Raw genomic sequence first — 15,580 nt, 5'->3', positions numbered from 1 at the left:
CTATATTGCCATCATGGCTTTTTGTCAGAGTAGCTATATTGTTAAGTTAGCTATCTTATTGTGGTGGGTATTTTTTTCCTTTTGGTATATTGCCATGATGGCTATACTAGAATTTTGGCAAGATTAGCATGGTGATATAGTGTTCGCAGCCCAACTGTTGTTTTGGACATTTTTTCATGGGAATACATTATCATGGTACCTACATTGTCAAGGTTACTGTATTTCATGCAAGCTATGATGTAAAGATGACGATATTGGCATGGCGGGTGTATTGTTATGATCAATACAACGCCAACCTGGCTACATTATCCTGGTCGCTATATCAACTTGATAGCTATATTGCTACAGTCAATTTCATCGTTGGGGATGTATTTTGTCTTTACCTACAATTTGGTTGTGATTATATGATCATGATAATATTTCTATGACGGCTTATTTGGCATCTTGAGTGTATCTGTCTGGATATCATATCATCATGTAACTTAGTTTATCATGCTTTTAAACGGTGATGGTGCTTATGTGAAAATGCTGATTACATTATCATAATTAATGTATGATTATGTAACTATATACATATGGCAATATCTTTTTTGATCATTTTGGTATGTTGACTTCATTTTGATAGTAGTTATATTGGTATGGCAGGTACATTTTCATGGTTCTGACATTGGTTTATGGGCTATACTGTCAACGCGGCTGTATAGTATTGATGAATTCTGTTTTGGACGCTATTGTCTCCTGGACACTATATACTTTAGAGGCTATATGTTTCCCATAATCCGAAAGCGATTATTTTGTCAAGGTATCCTTATTGTCAGGTGGCTATATTGACGTTGTGAACATATTCTGAATGTTTCATAATGTTGCGTTGACTGTATTGTTATATCAGTTATATGGCCATGGTGGCTTTTTTGTTATAGTGAATATATTGTAGTTGTGACTATACTATCATAATGGCTAAATTGTCATGGGAAATATGTTGATATGGATTCTATATTCACATGATACTTTTATGGTAATTGTAAAAAATTTTTCAAGTTTACTATAATATAATACTGATTGATTTATGTTTTAACATTATTGTTATGGTGGCTGTACAATCATGGTGTCTATATTGTCGTTTGATGCGTTTTCAATGTTACTATTTAGTGAATATGGCTTTAATGTCATTGTAGCTATACTTTCATTGGGAACAAATTTTCATATTGACGCAATTGTCATTAGGAAATAAAGTCATTTTGGCTATCTTCTGATTTGGGTTGCATTGCTATGTTATATACATCGTCACCTTGGCTATATTGGGAAGTTGATTTTTTTATAGGTGGTATGTTGTCATTTTTTATCGTGCATATTCTGTTATAAGCGCCTGAGGATTGGCGGAATGCGTGCATAGTGCCATTGTACAAAGGCAAAGGGGATAAGAGTGAGTGCTCAAATTACAGAGGTATAAGTTTGTTGAGTATTCCTGGTAAATTATATGGGAGGATATTGATTGAGAGGGTGAAGGCATGTACAGAGCATCAGATTGGGGAAGAACAGTGTGATTTCAGAAGTGGTAGAGGATGTGTGGATCAGGTGTTTGCTTTGAAAAATGTATGTGAGAAATACTTAGAAAAGCAAATAGATTTGTATGTAGCATTTATGGACCTGGAGAAGGCATATGATAGAGTTGATAGAGATGCTCTGTGGAAGGTATTAAGAATATATGGTGTGGGAGGCAAGTTGTTAGAAGCAGTGAAAAGATTTTATCGAGGATGTAAGGCATGTGTACGTGTAGGAAGAGAGGAAAGTGATTGGTTCTCAGTGAATGTAGGTTTGCGGCAGGGGTGTGTGATGTCTCCATGGTTGTTTAATTTGTTTATGGATGGGGTTGTTAGGGAGGTGAATGCAAGAGTTTTGGAAAGAGGGGCAAGTATGAAGTCTGTTGGGGATGAGAGAGCTTGGGAAGTGAGTCAGTTGTTGTTCGCTGATGATACAGCGCTGGTGGCTGATTCATGTGAGAAACTGCAGAAGCTGGTGACTGAGTTTGGTAAAGTGTGTGAAAAAAGAAAGTTAAGAGTAAATGTGAATAAGAGCAAGGTTATTAGGTACAGTAGGGTTGAGGGTCAAGTCAATTGGGAGGTGAGTTTGAATGGAGAAAAACTGGAGGAAGTGAAGTGTTTTAGATATCTGGGAGTGGATCTGGCAGCGGATGAAACCATGGAAGCGGAAGTGGATCATAGGGTGGGGGAGGGGGCGAAAATTCTGGGAGCCTTGAAGAATGTGTGGAAGTCGAGAACATTATCTCGGAAAGCAAAAATGGGTATGTTTGAAGGAATAGTGGTTCAAACAATGTTGTATGGTTGCGAGGCGTGGGCTATGGATAGAGTTGTGCGCAGGAGGATGGATGTGCTGGAAAGGAGATGTTTGAGGACAATGTGTGGTGTGAGGTGGTTTGATCGAGTAAGTAACGTAAGGGTAAGAGAGATGTGTGGAAATAAAAAGAGCGTGGTTGAGAGAGCAGAAGAGGGTGTTTTGAAATGGTTTGGGCACATGGAGAGAATGAGTGAGGAAAGATTGACCAAGAGGATATATGTGTCGGAGGTGGAGGGAACGAGGAGAAGAGGGAGACCAAATTGGAGGTGGAAAGATGGAGTGAAAAAGATTTTGTGTGATCGGGGCCTGAACATGCAGGAGGGTGAAAGGAGGGCAAGGAATAGAGTGAATTGGAGCGATGTGGTATACCGGGGTTGACGTGCTGTCAGTAGATTGAATCAAGGCATGTGAAGCGTCTGGGGTAAACCATGGAAAGCTGTGTAGGTATGTATATTTGCGTGTTTGGACGTATGTATATACATGTGTATGGGGGTGGGTTGGGCCATTTCTTTCGTCTGTTTCCTTGCGCTACCTCGCAAACGCGGGAAACAGCGACAAAGCAAAAAAAAAAAGAAAAAAAAAATTATCATAATACCCATATCATTAAGGTGAAAATATTGGCATGGCGACTATATTGTCTTTATGACTGTAATCTTATGACAACAATATAGGTACCCTGATATATAGGCAACATGAAAAGACAATCATAACCTTGTAATATAACAAAAAATAACAAATATCCATCATAGGAATATATTCATCTAACAATATAGCCAACATGGCAATATAGTTACCATATCAATATAATCTTAATGGAAGTATAACTACCATGACCATATAGACACGATGACAATACAAACACCAAGGCAATACAGGATGCATGACATTATATTATGACAATATAGCCACCAATTCAACAAATCAAATGACAATATAGATATTATGGCAACAGTCACCATGACAATATACACACAAGTGGAATATAATCGACATAACAGAATGATTATATTATGAAAATATAGCCACTCTGACACTTTGGCTTCAATTGGAATATAGCCAACATAATAATACATATACAATGACATTCCTGAAACCATAACAATATAGCATGTCACGACAATGTAGTCCCCTAATGATTTGATCAAAATGAGAATCTCGTTTTATAATGATACATCCTCAAGGGGAAACCCAAAACCAATATAAAAGCTACCGTGAAAATGTAGTCACCATGACATTATAACCATCATGATGAAATAGACACCATGATTATAAAGTTACTTTGGCAAGATATACGACATGATATCATTGTCATAATAACAATATAGTCAAAATGCTAATATATTGTTACCGGAATGTTATAGTTATCATGATAATGTATCACTTACGACAAAAAATGCATGATTAAAAAAATGAATATATAGCAACCGTAAAAAAAGACCACGTTGCTAATATAGCCAAGGTGATAATATATATATGATACAAATGTAACAAAAATAAGGAGATGGTCAAAATGACAGTATGTTCATAATGACACTAATTCCACTACGAAAATATATTCTCCATGACACTATAGGTACACCGACACTAAAGCTATCTTCACAAAAGCGTAAAATTTAGATACAGCAAACTACAATATAGCCACCATGACAATACAGCCATCTTGACAATAATATCACGATATAACTCAATCACCAGGACAATAGAGTCACCTTGACAGTAATCATACAATGACTTTATAAATATCATGAAAATATAGCCCCCACCTCAAGATATTTGCTATGACAATTTAGCCATTATGAAAATATAGTCACGACGACAATCTATTCACTATGACAATAAAGCTACCATGATCATATAACTGATATGACAATATAATCAAACCAAAAATATAGAAACATTCAACTTATATTCACAATGGCAATATAACCACCTGACAATATAGATGCTGTTAATAGATACTCGTTTTCGGATCATAGCAAAAATATAGATTCCAGGACAATATAGTCTCTGTCAAAAAACAGTGACCCAGACAGGATTTATCATCATGATATGCTCATAACATTATAGCTGTCATGGGATTGTCGTCAACATGACAAAATTATTACAATGAAATAAAACGACATTACAATATAGTTACCATAATCATACACCAGTCATGATTATATAATCAGCAGGTTGACATAAACAAGATCAATGTGTAAAAACCATGACAATTTAAGTGACATGATCAAATGATATCCATTCACTTACACTTACAATACCACATAACTTTTCATGAAAATATTATCATGATCATATAATCACAACAGTATTGTCACTAATTACAAAATATATCCCGAAAGACAAAATTAACCATAACAATATGGCTATCAAGTTGATATAGCGACCAAGATAATGTAACCAGGACGGCATTATATTGAAAGTAAGAATACAACCACCATGCCAATGTCTTCACCATGACAATGTAGCTACCATGAAAATATAGTAACCTTGACTATGTACCTACAATGATAAAATATATAATTGAAAAATATCCACAACAAGAGTTTAGTTGCTAAAACACTATATCGCTATGTCAATATCGCCAAAACGTTATTATTGCCTTCACGATAATATACCGCCAGACAAGAAATATATATACCCTATACTCGACAATATAGCTATTCTGACAATATTGCCAACATGAAAAGACAGTCACCTCCTTGTTATATAATAAAAATGACAAATATCCATCATGACGATATAGGGATTTAACAATACAGCCACTATGGTATTATAGTTACCATAACAATGTGATCTTAACGACAATGTAGCCAACATGACTATATAGTCACTTGACAATACAACCACCGTGACAATACAGATAACATAACAGTACCGTCTCTAAGACAATATTGCCATCATATTGACAAATTATATGACAATATAGATATTATAGCAACATAGTCACTATGACAATATACTCAGAAATGCGATATAATCGCCATGATAAAATTATCCTACCATGAAAATATAGCCACCTACCGTTTTGGTTTCCATTGCAATGTAGAAACAGTAATAAAAGATTTACCATGAAGGTAATGAAACCATAACAGTATAGCATATCATGGCAATGTAGTCAGCTGATAATTTAATCAAAATGACAATTTCTCTTCTATAATGGTATATCCTCGTGGGCAATATCAACACCATTCAAAAAGCTTCTACGAAAATACAGTCATTATGACATTATAAAAATCATGATAAAAAAGTCACCATGACAATATAGTTATCTTGGCAATATAGCCACTGTGACTTTATATTCATTATGATAATATAGTCTCTATGACAATATTGTCACCATAAAAATATAGTTATCATAATAATATTTCGCTTATGACAAAGTATGCAAGAGTTAAATAATGACAATATATCACCTATAAAAAGATCACCATGCCAATATAGCTAAGGTGACGATGTATACATTATAGCAATGTAACTAAAATGAGAAGATAGCCAACATGACGGTATGGTCATAATGACAATACTGCTACTATGAAAATATGTCCCCCATAACTCTATAGCTACACTGAAAACAAACCCATATTCACAAAAGAGCAACATTGAAAATAGAGAAAACGAGAATATATCCACTATCATATTTCAGCCACCATGATAATAATGTCACGATGCAAATCATCACCATGTCATTAGTCACCTTGATAATAAACTTACAATGACTATATATATATATATCATGTAAATATAGCCTCCATATCAACATGTCTGCCATGATAATCTGGCCATTATGATAATATAGTCATGACGGCAATTTATTCACTATAACAATATAGCCACAGTGATCATATAACTGATGTGACAATACACTCAAAGAAGCAAAAAAGAAATATACCAACCATATTCACTATGGCAGTATAACTAAATGACAATATAGATACTGTGACAAATAGTCGCTTTTGAATCATAGCAAACATATAGCCGGCAGGACAACATAGTCTCTATGACAAAATAGCGACTAAGACAGGATATATCATTATAATGTAGACACCTTGACAATATAGACCATAAAACAATGTAACAATCATGAAACTGTACCTGCCAAAACATTATAGATGTCATGAAATTTTAGTCACCATGACAAAATTCTCGTAATGAAATATCTTCGGCATTACAATATAGTTACCATAATCATAGACCAATCATGATCATATAATCAGCAGGTTGACATAAACAATATCACAGTATAAAAACCATGACAGTATAAGTGACATGATGATATGATATCCATACACATACACTTACGATATCAAAGAAGCCGCCATGAATATATTGTTATCATGATCATCTTATTACAACAATATTGTAGGTAGTGACAAATATATCCCCAACGACAAAATTAATCATAGCAATATAGCCAGCAACTTGTTATAGCGACCAAGATAATGTAGCGAGCATTGTATTGAGAATTACAATACAGCCACCGTGCCAATGTCGTCACCATGACAATATAGCTACAATGAAAATATAGTAACGTTGATAATGTAGCTGCCATGGCAAAATTTCAAATAGAAAATACCCAAAAGATAGCCACAACAAGAGTCTAGCTGCTAAGACGATATATCATCATGCCAATATCTCTAAAATGTTAATATAGCCATCATGGCAATATATCAACAGAAAAAATACTTATCACAACGATATAGCTAACTTGACAATATACTACTCTGACAATATAGGTAACATTAAAAGACAGCCACCTCCCTCAAATATAAAAAAAAAAAATGAGAAATATCCATCATGGAAATATGGTAATAAAACAATATACCCATCATGGCAATATGGTAAACAAACAATATAGCCATCATGGCAATATGATTACCATAGCAATGTATTCGTAATGGCAATATAGTCACCATGTCCTTATAGTCATAATGACAATACAACTACCATGACAATACAGAAAACATCAAAATACAGTTTCTAAGAGAATATTGCCACTAATTCAAAGAGTTAAGTGACAATATAGATATTATGGCAACACAATCACGATGACAATATACTCCGAAATGTTATATAATCGTCATAATAAAATGATCCTACCTTGAAAATATAGTCACCCTGACACTATGGCTTCCATTACAATATAGCCACAATAACAATAACAATAACAGTACTGAAACCATAACAATATAGCATATTATGACAATGTATTCACCTGATCATTTAATAAAAAAGAAAAAATTCGCTTCTATTATGGTATAACCTCAGAGACAAAATTCTATACACCATTAAAAACCTGCCATGAAAATACAGTCACTATGACATAAATATCATGATAAGATAGTGACCATGGCAATATAACCACTCTGAGATTATAGTCATTATGACAATATAGTCGCTATTAAAATACTGTTACCTTAATAATAAAGTTATGAAAATGATATATCACTTGTGACAAAATATGCATGATAAGAAAATGACAGTATAGCACCTATAAAAAAGATCACCTTGGCACTATAGTCAAGGTGACGATATATACATCATAGCAACGTAAAGAAAAAGAGATGATAACCAGAACGACGGTATGTTCATAATGACAATACTGCAACTATGAAAATATGTTCCCCAGGATTCTCCAGCTTCACTGACAATAAAGTCATGTTCACAAAAAGAGTACAACTGAAAAAATAGCAAACGACTATACAGCCATCAAGACAGTACAGCCACCATGACAATAATCTCTTGATATAAATCAATCGCCAGGACATTAGCGTCACCTTGATAATGAATATACAATGAGTACATGAACATCATGAAAATATAGCGTCCATATAAATATATTTGTCGTGAAAATATAGCCTCCATATGAATATCTTTAAAGTGACAGTTTCGCCATTCTGATAATATAGTCAAGACGCTAATATATCCACCATAACAATAAAGCCACCATGATCACATAAATGATATGACAATATAGTCAACGCAACAATAAACGCATTCATAAATTAAATCCACTCCGAGAATACAGCCACATGAAAATATAGATACTGTGACAAAATAGTCATTTTTGGATCATAGCAAACATATAGCGTCCAAGAGAATATAGTCTCTATTACAAAATAGCGAAGAAGACAGGATTTATCATCACAATACAGTCACCTTGACAGTATAGCCAATAAAACAGTGTAACAACCATGAAAATGTACCTACCATAACAATATAGTTTACATGAAAATATAGTTACTATGACAAATTCATTACAATGAAATACAAACTATATCACATTATGGTTTCCATAATCAAACCCCAATCAAGATCATATAAGATAAAACCTTCAAAACAAAGCAAGGGTAGCGACAACGCAGGGAGGAATAGCTACAACCTAGCTCTGAAAGATGACAGCAGCTCCGTCCACGTCGGTGGCTGGTGCGCGACTGTCATCAGGTGACTACATTGTCATGATATGCTATATTGTCATGGTTTCAGTACTGTCGTAGTGAATGTATTATTATTTTAGCTATATTTCAGTGGCAGGGTGGCTAAATTTTCATGGTAGTATAATTTTGTTATCGCGGTTATATTGCATTTGTGATAATACTGTCATGGTGACTGTGTTCCAGTAATATCTATATTAACATTTCATTTGTTGAGGCGATTGCAATATTGTCGTAGAGACTCTAATGTCATGTTGCCTGTGTTGTCATGATGGTTGCATGTCATCTTGACTATATAGTCATGTTGGTTATATTCCAGTTATGATTACATGATTATGGTAACTATATTGCCATGGTGACTATATTGATAGGTGACTACATTGCCATGATAGTTATTTTTCATTTTTGTTATACTGTAAGGAGGTGACTGTCTTTTCATATTGAATATATTATCAGGGTAGCTATATTATTAAGTTAGCTATATCATTGTGGTGCTTGTTTTCTTTTTCTGGTGGTATATTGCCATGATGCCTAGACTAACATTTTGGCGATATTGGCATGGTGATATAGGGTCTTAGCAAATAAACTGTTATTGTGGTTATGTTCCATGGGATTTTATTATCATAGTAGCTACATTGTCAATGTAACTATATTTTCATGGTAGCTCCATTGCCATGGTGACGATATTGCCATTGTGGCTGTATTGTTATTTTCAGTATAATGCCATCTTAGCTACATTATCTTGGTCTCTATATTTACTTGCTGGCTATATTGCTATGGATAATTTTGTCGTTGGGGATATATTTTGTCATTAACTACAATTTTGTTTTAATCATATGATCATGAGAACAATATTTTCATGGCGGCTTATTTGGTAATGTGAGTGCAAATGTATAGATATCATATTATGATGTCATTATATTGTCATGGTTTTTATACTGTGATGGTGTTTATATCAGCCTCCTGATGATATTATCATGATTGATATATAATTATGGTAACTAAATTGTAATGGCGATTATATTTCATTGAGACAATTTTTTCATGTTGCCTGCATTTTCATGGTAGCTGTATTGTTTTGGCAGGTACATTTTCATTGTTGTTTCATTGTTTTACCGGCTATACTGCCAAGGTGACTATATATTAACTAAAAATCTTGTCTTGGTCGCTATTTTGTCATGGACACTATATTGTCCTGGAGCCTATATGTTTGTTATGATCCGAAAGAGACTATTTTGTCACAGCATCAATATTGTCAGGTGCTTATATTGCTATATCGAATATAATTTGAAGGCTTCCTTATTGTTGCGTTGACTGTATTCTCATATTACTTATATGATCATGGTTATATTGTTATAGTGAATATATTGCTGTCTTGACTATATCATCATATTGGCTAAATTGTCATTGTAAGTATGTTGACATGGAAGCCTTATCTTCATGATGTTTATATAGTCAGTGAATTATATCGTGACATTATTGGTATAGTGGCTGTACATTCATGGTTGCTATATAGTCGTTTGCTGTATTTTCACTGTTACTCTTTTGTGAAGATTGCTTTATTTTCATTGTAGCTATAGTGTCATGGGGGATATATTTTCATAGCAGCAGTATTGTCATTATAAACATACCGTCATTTCCGCTATCTACTCATTTTGGTTATATTGCGAAGATTAACATATCGTCACCTTGGCTATATAGTCAAGGTGATCTCTTTTATAGTTGCTATATTGTCATTTTTTTTAGTCATGCATATTTTTTCATAAGCGATACATTATCGTGATAACTTTATTATTAAGGTGACAGTATATTGTCATTGTGACCATGTTGACATTATGACTATAATGTCTTAGTGGCTATATTGCTAAGATAACTATACTGTCATGGTGACTATTTCATGATGATGGTTATAATGACAGTTTGACTGCATTTTCATGGTAGCATAATTAATGGTGTTGATTTTGCCCTTGAAGATATATCATAAAAACGAAAATAACCTTTTTTTCAAATTATCATGTGAATATATTGCCATGATATGCGATATTGATATAGTTTCAGTACTGTCATGTTGAATTCATTTTATGTTGGTTACATTACAATTAAAGTCATAGTGGCAGGGTAACTATATTTTCATGGTTGGATCATTTTGTTATGACGATTTTATTGTATTTGTGAGTATATTCTCATGGTTACTGTGTTGCCGTAATTTCTATATTGTCCTGGACACTACATATCCTGAAATCTATATTGTCATATCAGTTATATGATCATGGTAGCTTTATTGTCATCGTGAATATCTTGTCGTCGTGACTACATTATCATAATGACTAAATTTTCAAAGGAAATATGTTGACATGAGGGCTATATTTTCATGATATTCATAAAATCATTGAAAGATTACTATCAACGTGACTCTAATAGCCTGGCGATTGATGTATATCGTCATGTATATAGTCATGGTGGCTATATTGTCGTTTCCTGTATTTTCAATGTTACTCTTTTGTGAAGATTGCTTTATTGTCATTGTAGCTATAGTGTCATGGGGAATATATTTTCGTAGTAGCAGTATTTTCATTATGAACATATCGTCATTTTGGCTATCTGCTCATTTTGGTTGCATTGGGAAGATTTACATATCGTCACCTCGGCTATATTGGCAAGGTGATCTCTTTATATTTGCAATATTGTCATTTTTTTAATCATGTATATTTTTTCATGAGTAATACTTTATCTTGATAACTATATCATTAAAGTGAAAGTATATTGTCATGGTGACTATATTGTCATTATAACTACAATCTCTTAGTGGCTATATTGCTAAGATAACTACATGTTACAACATTTTCAATGTAGCTTATTTAATGGTGTTGATTTCCCCTTGGAGATATATCATTATAAAAACGGATATTTCTTTTTGTTTAAATTATGAGGTGAATAAATTGTCATGATATGCTATATTGTTATAGTTTCAGTACTGTCATGGTGAATGTATATTATGTTGGGTACATTACAACGGAAGCCATAGTGGCAGGGTGGCTATATTTTCATGGTTTGATCATTTTGTTATTAGTATTTTATTGTATTTTTGAATGTCTTGTCATGGTGACTGTGTTACCATAATTTCTGTATTCTCTTTTGATTTATTAAATTGATGGCAATATTGTCATAGAGACTGTATTGTCATGTTGCCTGTATGGTCATCATGGTTGTCTTGTCATCGTGACTCTATGGTCATGATGGCTATACTGTCATTAAGATTACATTCTTATTTTAACTATATTGCCATCATGGCTTTTTGTCAGAGTAAGAGGCTATATGTTTCCTATGATCCGAAAGCGACTATTTTTCACGGTATATATATTGTCAGGTGGCTATATTGACGTTGTGAACATATTCTGGTTGTTTCTTTAATGTTGCGTTGACTACATTGTTATATCAGTTATATGGCCATGGTGGCTTTGTTGTTATAGTGAATATATTGTAGTTGTGACTATACTATCATAATGGCTAAATTGTCATGGGAAATATGTTGATATGGATGCTATATTCTCATGATACTTTTATGGTAATTGTGAACATTTTTTCAAGTTTACTCTAATATCGCAGTGATTGCTTTATGTTGTAACATTATTGTTATGGTGGCTGTACCATCATGGTGGCTATTTTGTCGTTTGATACGTTTTCACTGTTACTATTTAGAAAATATGGCTTTAATGTCTGTGTAGCTATACTTTCATTGGGAACAAATTTTCATAGTGACGCAATTTTCATTGTGAAATAAAGTCATTTTGTCTATCTTCTAATTTGGGTTACTTTGCTATGTCATATATATCGTCACCTTGGCTTTATTGGGAAGGTGATTTTCTTTATAGGTGGTATATTGTCATTTTTAAATCGTGCATATTCTGTTATAAGCGATTTATTATCATGATACCCATTTCATTAAGGTGAAAATATTGGCATGGCGACTATATTTTGTTTATGAATGTAATCATATGATAACAATATAAGTACATTGATATACAGGCAACATGAAAAGACAATCACCCCCTTGTAATGAAACAAAAAATAAAAAATAGCCATCATTGCAATATATTCTTTTAACAATATAGCCGCCATGGCAATATAGTTACCATATCAATATAATCTTAATGGAAATATGACTACCATGACCATATAGACACGATGACAATACAACCACCAAGACAATACAGGAACCTTGACATTACATTATGACAATATAGCCACCAATTCAACAAATCAAATAACAGTATAGATAATATGGCAACAGTCACCATGACAATATACACACAAGTGAAATATAATCGACATAACAAAATGAATATATCATGAAAATATAGCCACTCTGCCACTATGGCTTCCATTGGATTATAGCCAACATAATAATACATATACAATGACATTCCTGAAACCATAACAATATAGCATATCACGACAATGTAGTCCCCTAATGATTTAATCAAATTGAGAATCTCGTTTTATAATGATACATCCTCAAGGGCAAACCCAACACCAATATAAAAGCTACCGTTAAAATGTAGTCACCATGACATTATAACCATCATGATGAAATAGACACCATGACAATAAAGTTACTTTGGCAAGGTATCCAACATGATATCATTGTCATAAAAACAATATAGTCAAAATGCCAATATATAGTTAACGGAATGTTATAATTATCATGATAATGTATCACTTACGACAAAAAATGTAAGAGTAAAAAAATGAAAATATAGCAACCGTAAAAAAAATAGAGTTGCTAATATAGCCAAGGTGATGATAGATATATATGATAGAAATGTAACCAAAATAAGGAGATGGCCAAAATGACAGTATGTTCATAATGACAATAATTCCACTATGAAAATATATTCTCCATGACACTATAGGTACACTGACAGTAAAGCTATCTTCGCAAAAGCGTAAAATTAAAATACAGCAAACTACAATATACCCACCATGGCAATCCAGCCATCTTGACAATAATATCACGATATAACTCAATCACCAGGACAATAGAGTTACCTTGACAGTAATCTTACCATGAGTTTACAAATATCATGAAAATATAGCCCCCATGTCAAGATATTTTCTATGGCAATTTAGCCATTATGAAAATATAGTCACAACGACAATCTATTCACTATGACAATAAAGCTACCATGATCATATAACTGATATGATAATATAATCAAAGCAAAAATATAGAAACATTTAACTTATATTCACAATGGCTATATAACCACCTGACAATATAGATACTGTTAAGAGATAGTCGTTTTCGGATAATAGCAAAAATATAGACTCCAGGACCATATAGTCTCTGTGAAAAAACAGTGACTCAGACGGGATTTTTCATCATGATTTGCTCATAACATTATAGCTGTCATGGAATTGTAGTCAACATTAAATTTTTTTTTTCTTGCTTTGTCGCTGTCTCCCGCGTTTGCGAGGTAGCGCAAGGAAACAGACGAAAGAAATGGCCCAACCCACCCCCATACACATGTATATACATACGTCCACACACGCAAATATACATACCTACACAGCTTTCCATGGTTTACCCCAGACGCTTCACATGCCTTGATTCAATCCACTGACAGCACGTCAACCCCGGTATACCACATCGCTCCAATTCACTCTATTCCTTGCCCTCCTTTCACCCTCCTGCATGTTCAGGCCCCGATCACACAAAATCTTTTTCACTCCATCTTTCCACCTCCAATTTGGTCTCCCTCTTCTCCTCGTTCCCTCCACCTCCGACACATATATTCTCTTGGTCAATCTTTCCTCACTCATTCTCTCCATGTGCCCAAACCATTTCAAAACACCCTCTTCTGCTATCTCAACCACGCTCTTTTTATTTCCACACATCTCTCTTACCCTTACGTTACTTACTCGATCAAACCACCTCACACCACATATTGTCCTCAAACATCTCATTTCCAGCACATCCATCCTCCTGCGCACAACGCTATCCATAGCCCACGTCTCGCAACCATACAACATTGTTGGAACCAGTATTCCTTCAAACATACCCATTTTTGCTCTCCGAGATAATGTTCTCGACTTCCACACATTCTTCAAGGCTCCCAGAATTTTCGCCCCCTCCCCCACCCTATGATCCACTTCCGCTTCCATGGTTCCATCCGCTGCCAGATCCACTCCTAGATATCTAAAACAATTCACTTCCTCCAGTTTTTCTCCATTCAAACTCACCTCCCAATTGACTTGACTCTCAACCCTACTGTACCTAATAACCTTGCTCTTATTCACATTTACTCTTAACTTTCTTCTTTCACACACTTTACCAAACTCAGTCACCAGCTTCTGCAGTTTCTCACATGAATCAGCCAATGAAATCATCTCAATGAAATTAAACATTACAATATAGTTACCATAATAATACACCAATTACGATTATATAATCAGCAGGTTGACATAAACAAGATCATAGAGTAAAATGATGAGATGATATCCATTCACTTACACTTACAATACCACATAAGGTTTCATGAAAATATTATCATTATCATATAATCACAACAGTATTGTTCCTACTTATAAAATATATCCCGAAAGACAAAATTAACCATGACAATATAGCCATCAAGTTGATATAGCGTCCAAGATAATGTAGCCAGGATGGCATTATATTGAAAGTAAGAATACAACCACCATGCCAATGTCTTCACCATGACAATGTAGCTACCATGAAAATATAGTAACTTTGACTAGATAGCTACCATGATAAAATATACAATTAA

This window comes from Panulirus ornatus, chromosome 55 (assembly GCF_036320965.1).
Source record: "Panulirus ornatus isolate Po-2019 chromosome 55, ASM3632096v1, whole genome shotgun sequence".
Taxonomy (NCBI): domain Eukaryota; kingdom Metazoa; phylum Arthropoda; class Malacostraca; order Decapoda; family Palinuridae; genus Panulirus; species Panulirus ornatus.
The sequence above is the reverse complement of the archived record's forward strand: the minus strand, read 5'-3'. Positions refer to the sequence as shown.